Source organism: Sebastes fasciatus, chromosome 12 (assembly GCF_043250625.1).
Source record: "Sebastes fasciatus isolate fSebFas1 chromosome 12, fSebFas1.pri, whole genome shotgun sequence".
NCBI lineage: Eukaryota > Metazoa > Chordata > Actinopteri > Perciformes > Sebastidae > Sebastes > Sebastes fasciatus.
The window spans coordinates 29196943-29216229 of record NC_133806.1 but is presented as its reverse complement, the minus strand read 5'-3'; the positions used below and the strand labels follow the sequence as shown (position 1 = coordinate 29216229).

At 42.9% G+C, this 19287-nt stretch overlaps 1 protein-coding gene across 4 annotated transcripts in view; it reads right to left on the bottom strand.

Moving 5' to 3' along the window:
* The window catches only part of oxr1a (oxidation resistance 1a), a 186959-nt gene that overhangs the window by 117213 nt on the left and 50459 nt on the right, over positions 1 to 19287 (bottom strand). The gene's annotated exons all lie outside the window — the stretch shown is intronic.

The window sequence follows — 19287 nt, the reverse complement described above, 5'->3', positions numbered from 1 at the left end:
CCACCATGCCACAGACGCACCCTTCTTAACTGTGAAACCCAGAAAAAAGGCCCGGGTGGGAAATTGCAGCAAGATTAAGAGGCTTTTCCTCTCACACCAGTGAGGAACTGGCTGCTCGAGATGCCGCAAGGTTTAATGTTGGGGTGTTTTTTGTTTTTTTTCTTCTTCTACTGGGTAAATAGGCTTCGTCCTGAGCCGTGATTGCACCAATCTCCATCTCCCCTGCAAGCGAAGAGCTCATGAGCGCCAGAGAGGAATGAGAGGCGCACGTCAACAAAGCCACCAGCTCTGACAGATTCCTATCTATGAGCAAAATGCTTACACAAAGATGAATAGAGGGAGGAGAAACAAAAAAATGAAGGCAAACAGACGCGGAGGCATTCTGTTTTCTACCTCGCTGTTGTGATTTGACCTGGGCCAGGAGGCAGTGGTATATCTGCAGCCCTGCCAAACTGGCATCACTAAGATTATCCGACTCTACTGGGATCCACGTGGTTTGGCAAAGGATGCATAAACAACAGGAAATTTGGGGCTAAGTCAAAACACGCTTATCGCTCCCCTACTAAGAGGGATTAGACCTAGAAAAGAGGGAGCTGCGTTTGCATCGCCTTCCATTCCTCCTCTTTGCTTCGCTTCCCTTCCCGTTGCTTGCCTTGCAGCTACGACATAACACATTTTTACCTCAGGGAATCGGTGTTTACATATAGCAGCAGATAGGGTGCTGAGCTATATAAAGAATATAGGGAAAGGCTGGGTTGACGTCATACTCCGTTACAGTGCTGGCAGCACAATGACCCGTCTGACAGTAATGATGCCTTACAGTCCCAATACTCTCAATGCTGCTTATGTAACTATGAAAGGAAAAGGGAGGGAAAAACCTTATCGCATTCATGTATTGCGAAGGAGCCAAATTTAGTGAGAACACGCAGGGGTAACAAAAATGGGCTCTTCTGATAAAGAAACATAATCAGTGACTAATGTTCAAGGATCTCATATCTTCATCAAGCTGTTGGAAGGTATTCAAGCTGGGCAGATGATGTCATTCTTGTGCACTGTACATGTCTTTCTTTCAAAACTACAGGAACAGATTGTTTTTGTATCTTAAAACTTCAGTAAGCGGAACGTTTTTGACATAAAAAAATCCATAATAACCTTTCAGCATATTGAAAATCAAGTTCTCTGAGAGATAACGAGACTTCTGCACCTCCTCATGGCTCTGTTTTCAGGTTTTAAAAAATCTAGCCCGTGACAAGAGACTTTGGCCAATCACAGGTCATTTGAGAGAGAGAGAGCGTTCCTATTGGCTGTGCTCCGGCTGGTGGGCGGTGCTTGGTATTTCGTCAACAGATCTCAACATGGCTGCCGGGTCACAAACTTTCTCATTTTACAACTTGTTTAACCGGAAATCAATTCTTCTTCTTCGCCGTTTCAAAACAGTAGCCTTCACTGTGCCGTCGCCCTAAATGTATCATGGCTGCCACTGGCAATTACTGTTGTCAGAGCAGCGAAGAAGAACTGATTGCAGGTAGTTTGTCACGTGACGATAGCAAACAACAACAGTGCGGTGCTAGTGGAGAGTGTAACGGTAGTCGCAGCGAGGAAAATGTCAGCCAAACTGTGGAAAATCTGTTCATGTTTTACAAAGGGTTTAACCTGAGCCAGGCCATTCAGCAAAGATAGTAATCATATCACATCCATACATGGTCAGTAGTAAACAGCTGGTTAATAATAATAATAAAAAAAATTATAATAATAATGATATTAACTAGATATAGTCTTTTATCAGGCTGGTATCAGATCGGTACTCGGTAACGACCGATACCACAAGTTCAGGTATTGGAATTGAAAATTACATAAATTTAAAAAATGGTATCGGAACATCTCTAGTCCTGTCTGCATGTATATGTTTACCCGTAGGGTAGGGTAAGGTATGGTTAGACATTTTTCAAAACAAACGCTGATACGATACCCGAGGTCTGATACCAAGATGATACTTTCTTAAATAACTTTCCTTTACTTACAAGTAAAGAAGACTACAAATCTGAGCCAGCTTGACAGATCTAAATAGTCGGTGATAATTTCAGTCAGTCAGTAACATAATAATTAAATTTGTTACCCAGCCCTAACCACCAGTCACTTTGTTTCACAGCCTTAGTTAATCAGCTATAAATTATAAAAACTAATAAGGCCTCCTCAACTCGGATGAGGACTCATTAGGTTTACATAGAAGAACACGAGGACATGTCTTCTAATCCTGAGGGAATAATCCCCAGAGTATCTGCTAATCATCTCTCGTCAACATCCTCTCGTCTTCACACCATACCATCGGACTCGTATCAAATTACTATTTGAAATGGATTGCAGGGATTTGGGTTCCTGCGGTCTCCGGGGCAGGCAATCATAACAAAACAATTGGACAACTGTGGACTAGCTTAAGCTTAATAAGAATGAGTCAGTCGCCGTCGAGGCTGTCAGACTGAAGCCGGGCTCCCGATACTGACACGCAGAAGGGAAGAGAGGGCAACAACAACCTGTGGCCATGCATGTTAATGAGGCCCCTCTGTTGCATCCGGAAGCCTAATGAAATACGGCTGGACCTCGCCGCTCTCTGCTCAGCTGTCGGACACCTCCGCATAATGATGTATGGAGCTGTACGCCGCATTACGCTCATCTGCCCCTTGCTAAATGCCAGAGCAGCAATTCTGTGTCAAAGGGTTATGTGGCAGTTTTGACCAATGAGGCTTTAAACTTAGACTGCCTCTGGATCTAAGTGGTGAGAGAAGCAGCTAAAGGCCAGCCACAAAGCACATAAAAAGTCAAACGAACTGAAAAGTCACAACCTGCGCTGCATCATTAATTCCCGTATCCTGGATCCGGGGCGCGACTGTGTGGATTTTACTAGAAAAACAAGCAAACGTTTGTCATTCAGAGTCTGGATGCGCTGTTTGAAAGCATCTGTCAAGTGCCAGTCCTTGAGCCGGAGTTGAACAATGCAATCAAAAAGAGAAGCCCACCTCCCTGTCTTCTTATGTAAGACATTAAAGAGCCTTCCCATTACTGGAGGAGGGAGACGCAACGTTTCCTTGCTGAGTGGGTATCCATTTTGCATTCCCCCCCCTCAGCTGCATATCAGGTTTGATGTTATTTTTCATTCTTGACACATCTCCTGTTCAGCAAATGCTTGTTTTTTCCTGTTTTTATTATTATTATTATTCTTTGAGACCCCCAACATTCTGTTTGACTTTTTGATGCCTCTCTGTGTTGTTTCCCATCGGTGAAGGCAGATGGAGGCCAGCTCCTGCAGCCTGGTGGATGGGAGAATATAAAGATGAGAAGCTCTCTCTCTCTCTGTACGTGTGTGTGTGTGTGTGTGTGTGTGTGTGTGTGTGTGTGTGTGTGTGTGTGTGTGTGTGTGTGTGTGTGTGTGTGTGTGTGTGTGTGCGTGCGTGCGTGTCTCTGCTGTTACACTGTAATATGCAAGTGAGATCTGTTACTGAGATAAGACGGAGCTGCAGCACAGAAGGAGGGAAACTGAGTGACCTTACGGCTGATTGTAGCTTCTTTTGTTTTTCTATGCTGTAAGGTGTTACTTTTATTCATTCAGTAAACCTGATGTGCCAGAATTTGTTAGCTCAGTACATTTTTCAGTGTATAAAATGGTTAAAAATAGCTCTCCACCTTAGATCAGCTCCATCAGTAAAATGTAAGGCAGTCCTTTCAAGAAAAACGACAGAATCGTTTCAGCAAATGACTGAAAAAACAACATGTGTTGACGTTCAAGTGATAAAGCGCTCTAGCGGCCGTGGGAGTTATGACTGTTGTCCGTCGGGAGCGATCCATCGGTACCAGACATGTTGTACTAGCTTGTCGCGAAAATGGCTAAATAACGTTCCAAACTTATGCTAAATTTTAGCGAGGAAAAACTGGCATGGCCATTTTCAAAAGGGGTCCCTTGACCTCGGACCTCAAGATATGTGAATGAAAATGGGTTCTATGAGTACCCACGAGTCTCCCCTTTACAGACATGCCCACTTTATGATAATCACATGCAGTTTTGGGGCAAGTCATAGTCAAGTCAGCACACTGATAGCTGTTGTTATTTTTCTTATGCTAAATGCAGTACCTGTGAGGGTTTCTGGACAATATTTGTCATTGTTTTGTGTTGTTAATTGATTTCCAATAATAAATATATGCATACATTTGCATAAAGCAGAATATTTGCTCACTCCCATGTTGATAAGAGTATTAAATACTTGACAAATCTCCCTTTAAGGTACTTTTTGATAAAATGTGTGATTAAACGCGATAAAATATTTGAAATCAATTGACAGCCCTACTTTTGATACTTTTGATTTAGCAGATAATACTTTCTTGAATAGGATTTTGAATGCATGAGCGTTACTTGTAATGAAGAATGTTGGTACTTTTGCTAGTGAAGTGAAGGATCTGACTACCACAGCAATAATACAAGCATACCCGAGCCTGTGCTTCAATTTAAAATCTAGCCTGGCTGTGGGTTTATATAAAATCCTCCAGACACCACACTTAAATCAACCCTTAACCGGCCACACACAGCACACTCACTAAAACAACACCAGACGAAGACACCGGTGCACATAATGCCTCACCAACCAACCAGGCCTCGAGCTACGTCTAATGATTTCTTCAACACTTAGCAGCATCTGCCAACGACGTCGAACAGCTCCATTTTTATCAAAAACCGGTCCATAAATCAACAGTTCGCCTCGTAAGCACACAGCTGGGGGAAAGGCTGCTATTCATTTTCTAAAATGTATCAATATCACACAGAAACACCCCTCAGCCACGGCCTTTCACTTGACTAACAGAGGAATTATCGTAGCTGACACAAGGCGGTGAGGGAAAAGAGGAAAAAGAGAAAAAAAAAATCACTGCTTCATTAAGTGTCTGGCTCTGACTCGGGGGCATGTTTCTCTCCCTCACTTTCTGGCTCTCTGTGTATCACTCAAGCAGCAAATACAGACGCGTACGGACAAAAAAAAACATGCACACTTGCTCTCTTTTTTGTCCCCATCTCGGCGACAAACACAAACACACCCCGTCAGACTCAGCAGCTCAATCATACACAGCCTTCAGCGGTTGATTCAGTGACTATCCGCGGGGCCTTGGGACTGTTACTGATGTTACTGCGGTCTTCCACTGTCCTCCTCCTCCTCCTTCTCCTCCTCGTCCTCGTTGCTAGCCTCGGTCCTGCTCTCGCTCTCTCATTTGCCGAGCGCCGGGGACAGGCAGCGACGCGATTGGTCAGCAGAAAGTAGTGGATGCCACGTCATGCCACTGGGGCTTGCGGTGGTGCAGGAATTAGAGATGTGTTCAGAGTATTGGCAGCGTGTCGAGTATCATGTTAGATCATCATAACGGGTGGAAAGAGCAGGAGGGGGGCAGGCGAGACGGCAGAGATGGAAAGGAGAGTTTTAATTATCAGTTATTGGCTTCCCCACATGGCATTTAATTTGTTAGGAAGAATAACACACAGAGATATATCTCTGAGCAACAAAAGTGAATTTCTTTAAAATGCAATATAGAGTTTCCCCACAGCCACCAACTGCTGCAATAATGTAAAACCTGAGAATACTGGTTGGTATGTAGGGATGAATTATTATTATTAAACTGTAGTGAAAGATCCTGTGCTCATCATAAGGGACTGTATATACGTTTTTACAGGTATACACATTTTTTAATCGTTTTTTATTGCCAATGTGTGAACAGGTTGTAACCTAATCCTAAAAAATGAGACCTTCCACGACTTTCTGGGTTTCCTCTATCAGCCCTTAGACTGCAACGTCATTCACGCTCGTGAGTGCCTTTATTTTCTTCAGCTCCGCTAAAGGGCTAACAGTGTGCAACTAACTACTCACGCCAACAAACGACCAGCCCCCACAACAACTCAGACTTCAACACAAACTCCCCGGAAGCACAAAAAAAAACACAAAGTTATATCTCGTGAAGCCCGTCTAGCAAAACAGGAATGTGACCGACGTCGGGGAGGGGGGGGACTAGGATCAACATCGGCGGGGCCTTCGATTCGTGGAGGGACCTTCGTTTGGTTTTGGGTACCAAAACGGAACCCGAGCTGTAATTCCTATTGGACAGGTCAGCTAACATTACTGCCAACAATGTGAAATATAGAGTGATATTGTGGTTCAGTCTTGTGTGTGTCGCCTCATAGTTTTGACCAATGCTCACGTCTACGTAGTGCGAGCACAATTGCGAACAACAGGACGCTGACTGTCGTTGACTTTACGGCCACAGGTGTCACACTGTTGACAAGCAATTTCTGATTCTTACATAGAGCCCCTTTAAAGAATAGTTCTTAGTTCTTAGTTGGAAACTTTCTTTCTGAGAATCTGATAAAACGGTTGGGGAACACTTTATTTTACAGGTCTGTAATTTAGTGAACATCTCCTGGATAGAATGTCATTTGTTACTTATTATATTAGTGTTAGTTTAGCTAGCTGAGTCTTAAAGCAGTTATCTGATTTCCAGAGGAATTACTCTGAAGAAGCTTCACTTAAAGCTGCAGTGGATAGAAATGGAGCAAATATGATTAAAAAAAGTAATTTTTTATAAAACGGTCACTATATCCTGACTGTAGTGCATGAGACAGGTAATCTGAAAAAAAAAATCCTGTGCCTCTATGTCCTCTGGTGTCCTCCGGTGCTCTTACGGCATCTGCAAGATTTCACAGACCAGAGGAAAACAACCATTCAGAGTCGAGCTGGAGCCTGCCATCCAGCTTCCGTCTATGAGAGCCACGAGTCAATCACTCGCGAACTCCGATCAAACGCCGAAACTATAGGCAACGCTGATCAAATATGAATCAATATTCTGTTACTATAATGCCTATTTCTCTCCTCAAATGTTTTCATAATCATCTTGTAGTGTACTGTTTAGCTGTAAAATTAGAAAGTTTGTGACCCGGCAGCCATGTTGAGATCAGTTGAGGAAATACCAAGCACCGCCCACCAGCAAACCTTCTCATCTTACAGCTAAACAGTACACTAGCAAGCTTTTTTTTTTTTTTTTTTTTAACATTAAAGCATGTAAACATGTTCTAAATTACCCAAAATACAAGTATGCACCTGAAAATAAGCACGATAGGTCCTCTTTAAAATCCATTTGAGCCCTTTGACAGATGTTGATATAAGCATTTCTTAAAATCAAAAATGTCAAATTAATCCAAACATGTCTATTGCAATCCACAAAAAAGGGAATACATTTCCGCCACACCGCTACAAAAAGCTTTGAACATGTTTAGTACGTTCTTTATACTAAACTTTCCACGGTCACAAGTTTCTGGTTGACAGCCAGTTGCTCTCTCACTTGCACATCTGTCCATGGCAGGATAGAAAGCAGTGACTGGCTGGAGGCACCAACATCTGTCACCACTGGTGTCACTGGCACCAGCTGATCAGGTCAAGGGGACACATTAGTAATGGGTCAAGTATAAACCAGGATGTGTGTATTTATGGGATGAGTTTGGATGTTCTGCACTTGGACCTGTTTTCCACAGAACTGTGGCTGCAGTTACCGAGAGCGACCGGGTAACACATCTCCACCCCCACCTTCCTCTCTGTCTTCAATTAACTCCTCCTCTCTCCTCTTTACCCACTCTCATCTCATCAGTCTTTACCCTCTCACTCCCCCCCCCCCCCCCGTTATTGTCATTTGGCAGGCTGATTGGCTCAAGCTGGTCAACCTGATGCCCTTCTGCAGCCGGCACCACTTGGCAGCGTTTGGCCCATTCTGCGGCTCGCTGACATTCACTGAGCACAGACATTAGCTTACTCAAGTGTGGTACAATTAAACTGATGTAAAAGCTGAAATGCACGGGGAATGGGAGTTGTCTTGTTTAATAAATCTAACATGGTAATCTGCACAAAGTTGTGTGTTCTCACAATCAAACACAAAAACCCAGCGGCAGCAGCACACTTAATCGGAGGGAATCTTCTTCGATATAAAGAGTTGATAAGTAAAACATCAGTGTCTTTGGCAGCTACTTAACCTTTCAATAAGAAGAGATGCCATGAGGGATGACATGAGGAGTGTCAAAAGGCCATATCTACGTCTCTCAGAATAAGCACAAGACGAGGGTGTTAGCCGGTCTACAAAAGACAGAATGGCTCCCTAAATGGAAAGTGACAGTTGAGACGGACATGGACAAATGAAGACAGAGCCTCCAGGAGGTCTGTGGGCAGCTGTCAATCACATCAAACAGACTCACACCAAATCAGTACAAAAAAATTTGGATCTAAGGCTCTGTTCAGACCTGGTATTAACATGCGTCCTGAGTGATTGGATCACAAGTGGACAGCTCTAAGTACAGATGTGAACGCACTCAAGACGCATTGAGATCTGATCGCTCAGACCACATTCAGAGGTTGTCTGGGGCACATATGGCCACATTATAGGCACCGTTCAGACCTGGCATTAACATGCGTCCTGAGTGATGCGAACACAAGTGAACAGTTCTAAGTATGTCTGTTTACACCTGGCATTAGAATGCGTCTCCACATGCGTCCTGAGTGATCCACTGATCGGATCTCAATTCCCCACTCTATATGCAACATGTAGTAAACACACGGCTAATACAGCAGACGTTGTGACGCAATATTACAGAATGTCAGTAGTAATATCCTACATATTTGTGAATATGGGTAATAATAAAAGGTTATTGGATCACTCAGGGCACATGTTAATGCCAGGTCTGAACAGGGCCTGAGTCCATGAGATGTTTTCCAGTCTAATTAAATAGGTTATTAATGTAAAACCTGAAGTCTTTGCATGTTTATCAAAGGACCAATCTCCTTCAAGCTCTGCTCTCCTATGTGAATTCCTTTTATTGCATATAATTACTATTAAAAAGCCGTGCTTCCAGTTGAATTGTAACTTGTTTTATCCGACATAAAGGTGCACAAAGCAGCTTTGTATGCCTCTAGTAAAAGTGAGAGATGAATGCTTGACATGTTTACGGCTTAAAAGACTTTATCACCCACATTGTTGTAGTAGCAGCACAGCAGCACTCACGTCTGACCTGAATTATATTTTGAAAATGGCGATGAAAAGCCTTATTGCAGCTGAATTCAAAATATTAGTGTGTTGCTGTTTCAAAACAAGCTTTATATTGCACTTTTGATTTGACACATCCTGCCACCGGCCCCCAAAGATCACCACAACCATCAAACAAGAAACATACTGCTGGCCTGGGAACAAACGACAGGAAATCTGGTTTAAATGTGGGCGGGATCAATGCAACGGTAAATCGGATTTGAAATGTCTCAAAGTCAATCAATGCATCCCGAAGGTGGAGCTTATTATAGCTGTGATGGATGGTGCTCCTGTACGCCCTCTTGTTCTATTCAACATGACGACAAGCCTCACCACCGCAGCTGTATTAGTTAACAGGCTGTAACATGGCTGAAAAGACCCCATTAATGACTCCATTATAACATAAAGATGTAAATGGAGAACGGACTGAATTTATACAGCGGCTTTATCCCAAGAGTGGTGTAAAGAGCTTTACAATGTGTCACAATCACCCAGGCACACACACACATTCATGAATTGAAAGCGGCGGAGCTGCCATGCAGACTATGATTGTTGCCTCACCTACTAAACTTCACTGGATTGGACATGAAGGCGGTGGGCTTCTGACAGCTGTACGGTATGTGGTGTCTCAATATACTACTATACTTACTCAATAGGTGTACTATCGTTCAACATACTTTTGTGTGTATAAACAGTAGTATGTATCTTTTCGGACGCACTGAGCGGTACTTTACGTCGTCACTTCCTGAGAGTCTCCTTGCCGGTTGGAGACATGTAACCATGGTAACCCGTGCCAACCTCATGTGACCAAAATGACGGTTTGTGAGGATCAAATTCTTAATTAATTTAATATATATATATTACGCCTAGCTAAGTGAAATCTTATACTTAGTTAAATTGAAGCGTTATTGATGTTACAGAGCCGTCCGCCAACGTCCGTTATTTAAGTTGTCGTCACTACTGCTTTGCATTGTGGGATATTTATGCCGCCGTAGTGTCCAGGGTTGCATACTGTAATATTTCACCAGAAATAGTATGCAATTTGCGTACTATTGGTTTCATACTAAAGTTTCGGACGTACTAAAATATCTCACATACTGTTTTAGCGTGCTGAATAGCATGTTGGTGTGGAATTTCAGACGCAACCTTGTTCTATTCAAAGTTCTGTCTACCTACACCTCTAAAGAGGTTGCCAAGCAACCAGTGGAGACTCAAGAAATCCAAGATATAGTCTGGCACATAGGCTAACCACCCATAAAACCACAACATGTGGTGTTTACACTGCAGTTTTCATGTGAACATTGTCAAAGCAATCCTTTAAACAAATTCATATATTAGTTCTTACTTTACTTTAACTTTCTTAAAATGACAGCCCTGTAGTGCATAGAGCGAAGGAAACTGCATGGCGACTCATCATGAAGTAGCATAGTCACGCCTGACCGTAATGAGACTAGAGGTCATCATGTGACTTACAGCGCGGTGTCACGGTAGGCTGAGCGAGAGAGATGACTGATCTCTCCCACCGGGCAGCACTTAGTGAACAGACTGCCTCGCTGCTACAGCAGCCAACTAGCACCACGCAGGCAGCTACACTTGATATTCCCAGCACGGCTCAGCTCAAATGGGACATCTGTTAGCTTCCTGCAGCTCGGCCTCCGTAAACCACCTCCCTCACGATAAGGTATCGTCAGAGGAACGGCGGTGAACTGCCCAGATGCTTCGATATTAATTAGCAACGCAAGCTGACGGGATTCAGTTTAAGATAATATTTCGGTGCACTCATTAACTGCTGTGATGAAAGGGGCCTGTAGGTGAATCGGGTTGCACAGCTGTAGCGTTCACGAATGTGTTGATTATAAGAGCAGGCCAACCTCTTTGTGAATTTTATAGTTGTTTAGGAAAACGGAGAGGTATGCAGATACGGAGTGATTAGAGGACAAAAAAGTGCCCGAGGTGCAAATCGATTCAACACATGTAGGGTGATTCTTTGAGTTTTAGTTTACACTTTAAGTGGAAAGAGTGCCAGTAGGCTACTCTCTTATTCACATGTTGGCGTGTGTATCGGTCGGTATCAGCAATCTCTTGTGTCTTATTCCTAGTTATTCATTATTTCTTTAAGCATGTTATACTGTGTGAGTCATAACCAGCTGTGGTTTTATTGCTATTACTATACTTGGGCTATGCATTTTCTATAGTAGGCCTATTATACTCCAATAATATTCACACTGGAACATTACAGGGTTAGGGTGGTGTGTTTAATGTTAATAGTTGAAGTGCTTTCCTGTGTTATTTGTAGCCTATAGTATCATTCAGGTTTTAGGAGCAGTGTCCCAGTCAAGTTGCTCCTACATATTACGCAGCAGGATAAAGAGACACATTCTGAATTTCTACAGTGAATAAAAGATACAAGGAAATATTGGGATAGGGGGTCCTCTCCCAAGAAAATTTGAAGGTTTTTGACTTAAACTATGCAATTTCACAACATTTTGGACCATTATTATTACTAGTTAAAGGATTATTTTAGTATTTACACATATCACAGCCTCTGTCCGAACATTTAATTCTTCTGGAAATGTTTGCCCTAAAAGAGCAGCTTCAGAAAACTTTTAAATAATGTTTCATAAATTATATTTGTTCACAAATAAAAAACGTTATGACAAACAGTTCACTAATTATTTTACAAAAAGGACGTGAACATTGTATTGATAAATTATAGCACCCTCGCAAAAAGACAAGCGCTGTGCAATAGAAAAGGTCACGGTACGCCAAGGTGTAAAATGAAGAAGTGTCGGTACTGCGTACCGGTAAGTACCGGCCCACTTCAAGCAAAACGAACTGTAAATCTGGTGCTTGTGGATGTCTAGAGTAGATGCTGCTGACAGGTTTACCCCCATTCACACCCACTAATCTACTCCTAAATTGCTCCTCCATTGCCAATCGCCATGCTGCTTTTCTCCTCACACCGCTGACGCTCGGCTCAATAAAAGGTTTTCAATTGAACGATGAACTCCAGCTGGAGATGTCAGTCCATCAAAAGAACAATTGTCCCTGTGGTGGACAGGGTCCCTGAGAAGAGAGATCAACCATTCAAATGCACACATTACTATTTTCAAAGACTCGAGATTGCTCAAAATGACAGGGGTTGCTAGAGCGAGGCTCCTTTTCTTTCTGACATTCACTCAAACACTCTCCTTTAACCTCGCTTTTTCCTCGCTTTTTCCTCCAGTAACTGCTTTGCACATCACTTACAATCACAAACCGGGCCGAAAATGAACAATTGAACAATTCTATCCATCACCTCAACATTACATATCTATAAAACGTGTGCATTTACTGCCTATTGAAAAACAATTTCAGAAAAAAAAGGCAAGCGAACATCCTTGACGGAAGTCATTACTAACACGCGACCATTGTCAGTAGAACGACTGGAGCGCAGAAACCATCATAAAAGAGAAAAATTATCATCATGCTTCAAAGAGAAAGCAACAACTGCATTGTAAACACGTCGATAATGTGTGTTTATCACGCCTCACTGACTAACAACCAAATCCAGCTCTCCAGGTATTATACATATAATACGAGGCCATTCATGCTGGGCTAGGGCTGAACTGTTTCAGCTCCTGAGCCAACAGTAAACACTGAAACCATGTGGCTGACCTGCTACACAGATTAGTGATCCTATATATGCGCACACACGCTGCGACGCAGGGCTTTTTTTTTCTTTTACGAATGTGCTACATATCCATAGGTATTAGACTCTAAATATGTCTGACAAACAGTATAATCCTCACTAATACCCAGCCATCAACAACATGCTGTGTATTTTTAGTTCAGTGGTATTTTGGAGCAGTTGTAGCTGTAGGACACTGTGGAATGTGGCTTTGCATGCATGTATACAGTGACTGCATGTGATCTTGTTTTGGTGCTTTGTGAGACCGCTGTTTGTTTGTGGATCACAGGGATAAAGGTGTGTTCCATGTTGTTTATTATACAGCAGTAAACCGTAGAAGTAACAGGGTGCATACTAATATCTGAGCTAACTTCCTTTGCTGATCAAGACGGCGTGATGCGGCCGAAAGCATCAGAACAAGCGAGTAACTGGACCAGAAGTTTCTATGATGCCAATGTCTATAATGCATAATAGGTTCAAGGTTTCTTGTGGTTTCTGGGTTGGAGCGGACTCAGTATTAAAGCTAGAAGAAGAAGCTGAAGATACTGGTGTCATATGAAACTACAAAACCTAAGGAATCCATCGGTACCAACCATGTCATACTAGCTTGCCGCGAAGGAGGCTAAATAACGCTCCAAACTTGCGCTAAACTTTGGCGAGGAAAAACTGTCATGGCCATTTTCAAAGGGGTCCCTTGACCTCTGACCTCAAGATATGTGAATGAAAATGGGTTCTATGGGTACCCACGAGTCTCCCCTTCACAGACATGCCCACTTTATGATAATCACATGCAGTTTGGGGGCAAGTCATAGTCAAGTTGACAAACTGACACACTGACAGCTGTTGTTGCCTGTTGGGCTTCAGTTTGCCATGTTATGATTTGAGCTTATGTTTTTATGCTAAATGCAGTACCTGTGAGGGTTTCTGGACAATATTTGTCGTTGTGTTGTGTTGTTAATTGATTTCCAATAATAAATACATACATACATTTGCATATAGCGAACATATTTTCCCACTCCCATGTTGATAAGAGTGTTAAATACTTGACAAATCTCCCTTTAAGGTACATTTTGAAAAGATAAAACATGTGATTAATTTGCGATTAATCAAGATTAACTATGGACAATCATGCGATTAATCGCTATTAAATATTTTAGCGAATTGACAGCCCTAATCCTAATTGTATTCAACACCACATACTAAAGTAAAGTCTAAAAAACAACAACAAAAGAGGTGAATCAGCACCTCTCTGGCGCTCTCTCAACACACTTTTAAAGCTACAGGTGTTTCCCTTATTTTGTCCACCTGCTGCAGGATTTGCATTTAGGGTTAGGATTAGAGTAAGGCTTATTAGGTTTATTTTGGATCAAGGGTTAATGGTAACAGGTTATGGATTAAATCATCGGGGGGGGTGGGAGGTTCAGAGTCAAAGCATTAGGATGTTTACACTCAGGTGCATCGGTCTCTGTGCACAACAGTGACCCTGTGGCTGTTGAGCCGCGGTTTCAAAGCCTATTGCACCGCAAAAGTCGTCAAAAGGCACGGTGACGCACGACTTTTGAGTCCCCATGAATTAAACAGTGAGTCGAGGCTTTCTCCTTCACTGGCTGCTGCTGATGGCCGCTGGTTGCAGCAGCAGTGTGTTGGTGCGGATGGCTGCAGCCACAGTACAGCAGAACTCCTGCTCCCCCCCATCCCCTTATAATAATAAACACACAGTAAGCCTGTGGCCCGTCTTTGCTTTGTCCTTGTCGTGTTGACTCTCCCTCCTTCCTCTCCTTCCTCCCCACCCTACGCCGCCACCACCGCCGAGCGAGAGCGCCCCAGCTGGGTTTTTTAGACGCGGGGAGTTGAGCACGGCGGGATGGAGCAGCAACTTCTCTCCATCCATCCTCTCTCTCTCTCTCTCTTTCTCCCCCCGGAGCATCTTCTGCACCACTGCTCTGCCACCATTAATTCATCAGTGCAACTCTCCCGCAAACTTCCTAAACAAACAAGTGTGCTGACTTCTGCTCCTCCACACACACACACACAGGTCATCCAAGTATAGACCTCCTGAGAGACACTGCCAGAGCAGCCGTCCAACGCTCCGAACACTGCTGTATTGATATCTGCTTGGTGACCTAGATGGAAACAGACAGACACAGCCCCTCTTTGTGTTCAACCTAATAGCTGCTGACATAAATACTTGTTTTTCTAATTCAGTGCCCTCCAAAAATGGAAGTGCAGATGTGAACCTGTTTAATGAGAAGTTGCTAATGAGTTTATCCACTCCGACTGTAATTCACATCTGTTTTGTTTACCTCGCTCCACGGTGAGGACCCTCAGGGAACGTGCACACACCAACACCGATGATACCAGCTCCATCAAAAAACAACCGGGTAAACAAATCTCATGCTCTTGTGTACCGTGTTAATTTACAGTAGTAGATACTAATCTGGGAGGCTCCCACTGTTTACTTTGTACATTGTTTTAAAAAAAAAAAAGTCCCAACGAAAGCAAGATGAAAGAACAGGATACAAATTTAGAAGGAGAAACAACAATCCTCCTAAAAAGGAAATGAGATGAAGTTCAAACTTTAAAACAATTCCTGGAACTTCTACAGTCGCTGATTTATCTCGAGCATGATGAAGTAGATCAACTTTGTTTCAGAGTTCATTAAAGAGTGCTGCAGGGATGAGTCCTAAAACACGGAAATGAGTTCGCATTTTAGCACTTCCGGTTTCCCTCGTCCGGAAGTCAATGGGTATAAGGTCTGTGGTTAACACAAGCTGAAAAGATTTTAACGTTTTGTTCTACAATAATCAAATACGTCAGTAAATATCCCACTGGTGAATTTTGAAGGCTTTATGTGTCTTAAAAAAGACGGTTGCTAACAAGTGGTTAATTGAGACTACTAAACGTCATCACACCGACTCGTCCGTTAGCTGTATAATGAGAAAGTTTGTGAGGAAATACCAAGCACAGCCCACCAGCCAGAACACAGACAATAGGAACGCTCTCTCTATGAAATGACCTGTGATTGGCCAAAGTCTCCCTTCACGGGCTATATTTTCTAAAGCCTGAAAACAGAGCCATGAGGAGGTGCAGAAGTCTAGTTTCCTCTCGCTTGAATTACAATATGCTGAAAGGTTATTATGGAACTTTTGCCCAATGATGCCAAAAACATTCTGCCTACTGCAGGTTTAATACTTAAACTTGATTTCTTTTCACTTTATATAACCGTAACAGCTGGATATTTGTCAGAGTTTAATGTCTTTAGACAGGTCTAAAGAGCTGACGACTCACACGCGCAGCATGTTGTGGCTCAAGGGTTCAATGTTAATCACAACCGACAGGGAACAATGCAGCAGCCACATGCATGACTTTCAAGGTGTGACCCCCTCGTACACACACACACACACACACATACTGGAGCATCTCAGAGCAACACTCAGCAACGTGTGACTCCGTTCTTATTAATTCATGTCTAATAATAAACATACACAGTTGCTGCATAATTCAGCATTTTGAGTTCCCTCTCTGTTCAATAAAACATGCAACAAATCCAACCAGCGACTGTACACACAAACACTGTACTGTACACCACATACAGCACAGTGTCTCCCATCCGTTCAGGTGATGCCCCGTTCTCATCAATCACTTCCCTCGTTGGGAACAGATGGCGCCGTTCGGGTCGAGGACGAGAAGTGAGGAGCGGAAAACATCACAGCTAATGCGGCCTCTGCATATGTGTGTCTGCACAGAGGCGTCATGTTAGAGGACACGTTCATCTGAACAGATTTACTGTGGTGATCCCAGGCATCGTTGAGTATTTATGATCCCTGTGGACTTTACACATGCTGGCGTTGACATAACGTGCAGCGTTAAAGTGATCGCTGTCCTGCTTCAGATGAAATATTATTAAGCCACGGGAGTGTTACTTGACAGCAAGTTGAGTGGTTGTGGATTCCTCTCACATGCCATGTTCACCCTGCGGTGGGAAAGAGTTCTGATGTTTTTCCCTTTTATGCGACACAGATTTGATTTGACATTCACATGTGCACCATGTGTCCTAAATCTTGTGCTAAATCCGACACATGTATGACCTGCGGCCGTACGACTGAAGTCTAAACTGTCAGATGATGTGGTTTTCATGTTGCTTTACGTGGGAATGTGCCACATCTCTGACAAGAAAAGTGTAACTACTCAGGCAGCAACAGCGAGGACAGCAAGAGTGCAATCTTAATTAGCATTTTAGCATTAGCAGATCACTGTATGATTCCAAGAGACACGTGGCCATATAACCTTCCCAAACTCTCACGGAGCAGTCTATCTGGGCCACCAGGTTCCTGCTTTGCAATGTAAGACCAAATCCACTTCTTCTGATCAAAGTGGATTAAAGGTACAGTGGTGAAGATTAGAAGCATGTCCTGGAGTGCTCATTTCACTTGCTCTGCCAGGGTTTGTGTCATTCTCTTCTCTGCTTAACACACCACCAGGAGACCAGGTCCTCCTGACCAAAACATTAAGGCCCAGATCCAATAAGGCGGCATTAATAAGGATTTACAGTATATGTTATCTGGCAACTCGAGTTTTGGCTTCCTTGCAGGTTTATTTAAAGTAGTGGTGTTCAAGACTCCACCTGGCTGCATCTTTCACCAAGAATTTGGTGTTTTCCGCATATTTTGTGAACACAATGAACTGTAAGTTAAAAATGGGGATAAGGCTAGGGCAGGGGTCAGCAACCTTTACTATCAAAAGAGCCATTTTAGGCACAAAAAAAAAGCCGCAAAACATTTGAGCATTGTGATGAAGGTATCTATAACAGTTTATAGTTTAAATATATAGTATATAAGTCTAATGCAGTGAGGGCCCAAGTGCAAATGTACTACGGAGTATTAGGGCCACATTGAGGGAAAAATATTTCCAGAATAAAGTCATAACTTTACGAGAAAAAAAGTTGTAATATTACGAGAATAAAGTCATAATATTATGACTTTTTTTCTCGTAAACCTATGACTTTATTCTCATAATATTCCAACTTTTTTTCTCATAAAGCTATGACTTTATTCTCATAATATTATGACTTTATTCTCGAAATCTCCAATTTATTTTTTTTCCTCAATTATGGCTCTTATACTCCATCGTACCGTCGTACCATAGACCTACAACAATGATAAATAAAAATGAAAATGTAAACAAAAAACAGTTATTCATTTCCATTTTTAAAAGTCCACAGGGAGCCACTGGAGAGGAACTAAAGAGCCACATGTGGCTCCGGAGCCGCAGGTGGCTGACCCCTGGGCTACGGTGACCATATTTTCAAACCCGCAAACCGGGACCCTTAAGTGTACCGCAGGTTCATGCATGCACACACCATATGTGTTTTCATCAGGATGGCTAACTTGCCGCAACTGTGGCGCATTTGAGCACGTAGTGGGATCAGAAAGAAGGCAAAAAAGTGACAGAGTTAGCATGCAGCTTTAGCCATGATGTCTAGCTCTGCTTTTCCTGTCAATGTGTGGTGTTTACCACTTTGGATTTAACATGTGAGAGTGCAGGTCGTATCCACGCAGAACCTTCGCCGTTTTCTGCTCAGTCGTTTCGTCTCACTGCGGCAAGCTGCTGTTTGTTTTGGTGACGGATACGGAACGGATATGATGTCACGTTACTCTGACTACAACAATAAAAGCGGTAACTTCCTTCTACCTTTTTTTCCCACCCCTAGTGTAAATGGGGTTAAAGGTAATGATGCCATTTTGCTGAAAAAGTATAAGCCTTTCTGATCTTTGTTACAGTGAAATGTCATCTCCAGCATCCAATAGAGAATTCACCACAGTGGAGAGACGGTGCCACACTCTCCCGCTCTGATTACTGTGATTAATGATTTTGTGTGATCATACAATAGCAGAGTGAGATGATCTTGCAAACGGATGATGTGTCTGTGAAAAGCTGGTATGTAAAGTGACGCGCAGCTCGCTCCACTTCAGAAGGCTTGTCATTGCAGCTTAATGTACCATCTGGTGTCAGAAATCAGAAGGCCATATTCAAGTGTGGCCCATTAAGACGTTATAGCCACCGCTGAAAAATGACCTGTTACTTTTATGAATGCTTTCAAACCCATCGCTGACAAACCAATTGTTTCCTCCACAATCCCACTAAGCCTTTCAAATCTCCCCCATTTTGCTCTCCTGAGAGGAAACGCCAGTGTTGTCAAAGATGTCTTTTCATTTAGAAATAAAACCCTTTTTTCCCCCCCCCAATCCCCTGACCGAATCGATTCCTTTGGTTCCCAAACCACTATCAGAAAAGCTGTGAGCCTTGTTTGAAGACTTGGAAAATCAAGTATTCACCATAATGCTTAAGGAATTTGCTTTCAAACTGTTCAAAGCTCCAGCTTTGGGAGAAGTTCTTACCAGAAAAAGCCTTGCCATTAGTTCTCCTTTGATTGACACGCTAAAGAGCCCTGATACAACAAATGGGCCACTCCACTATTTCCCCTTCAACAGTAGTCTCCATTTGCACAGAAAAATGTTTGATTATGCTTG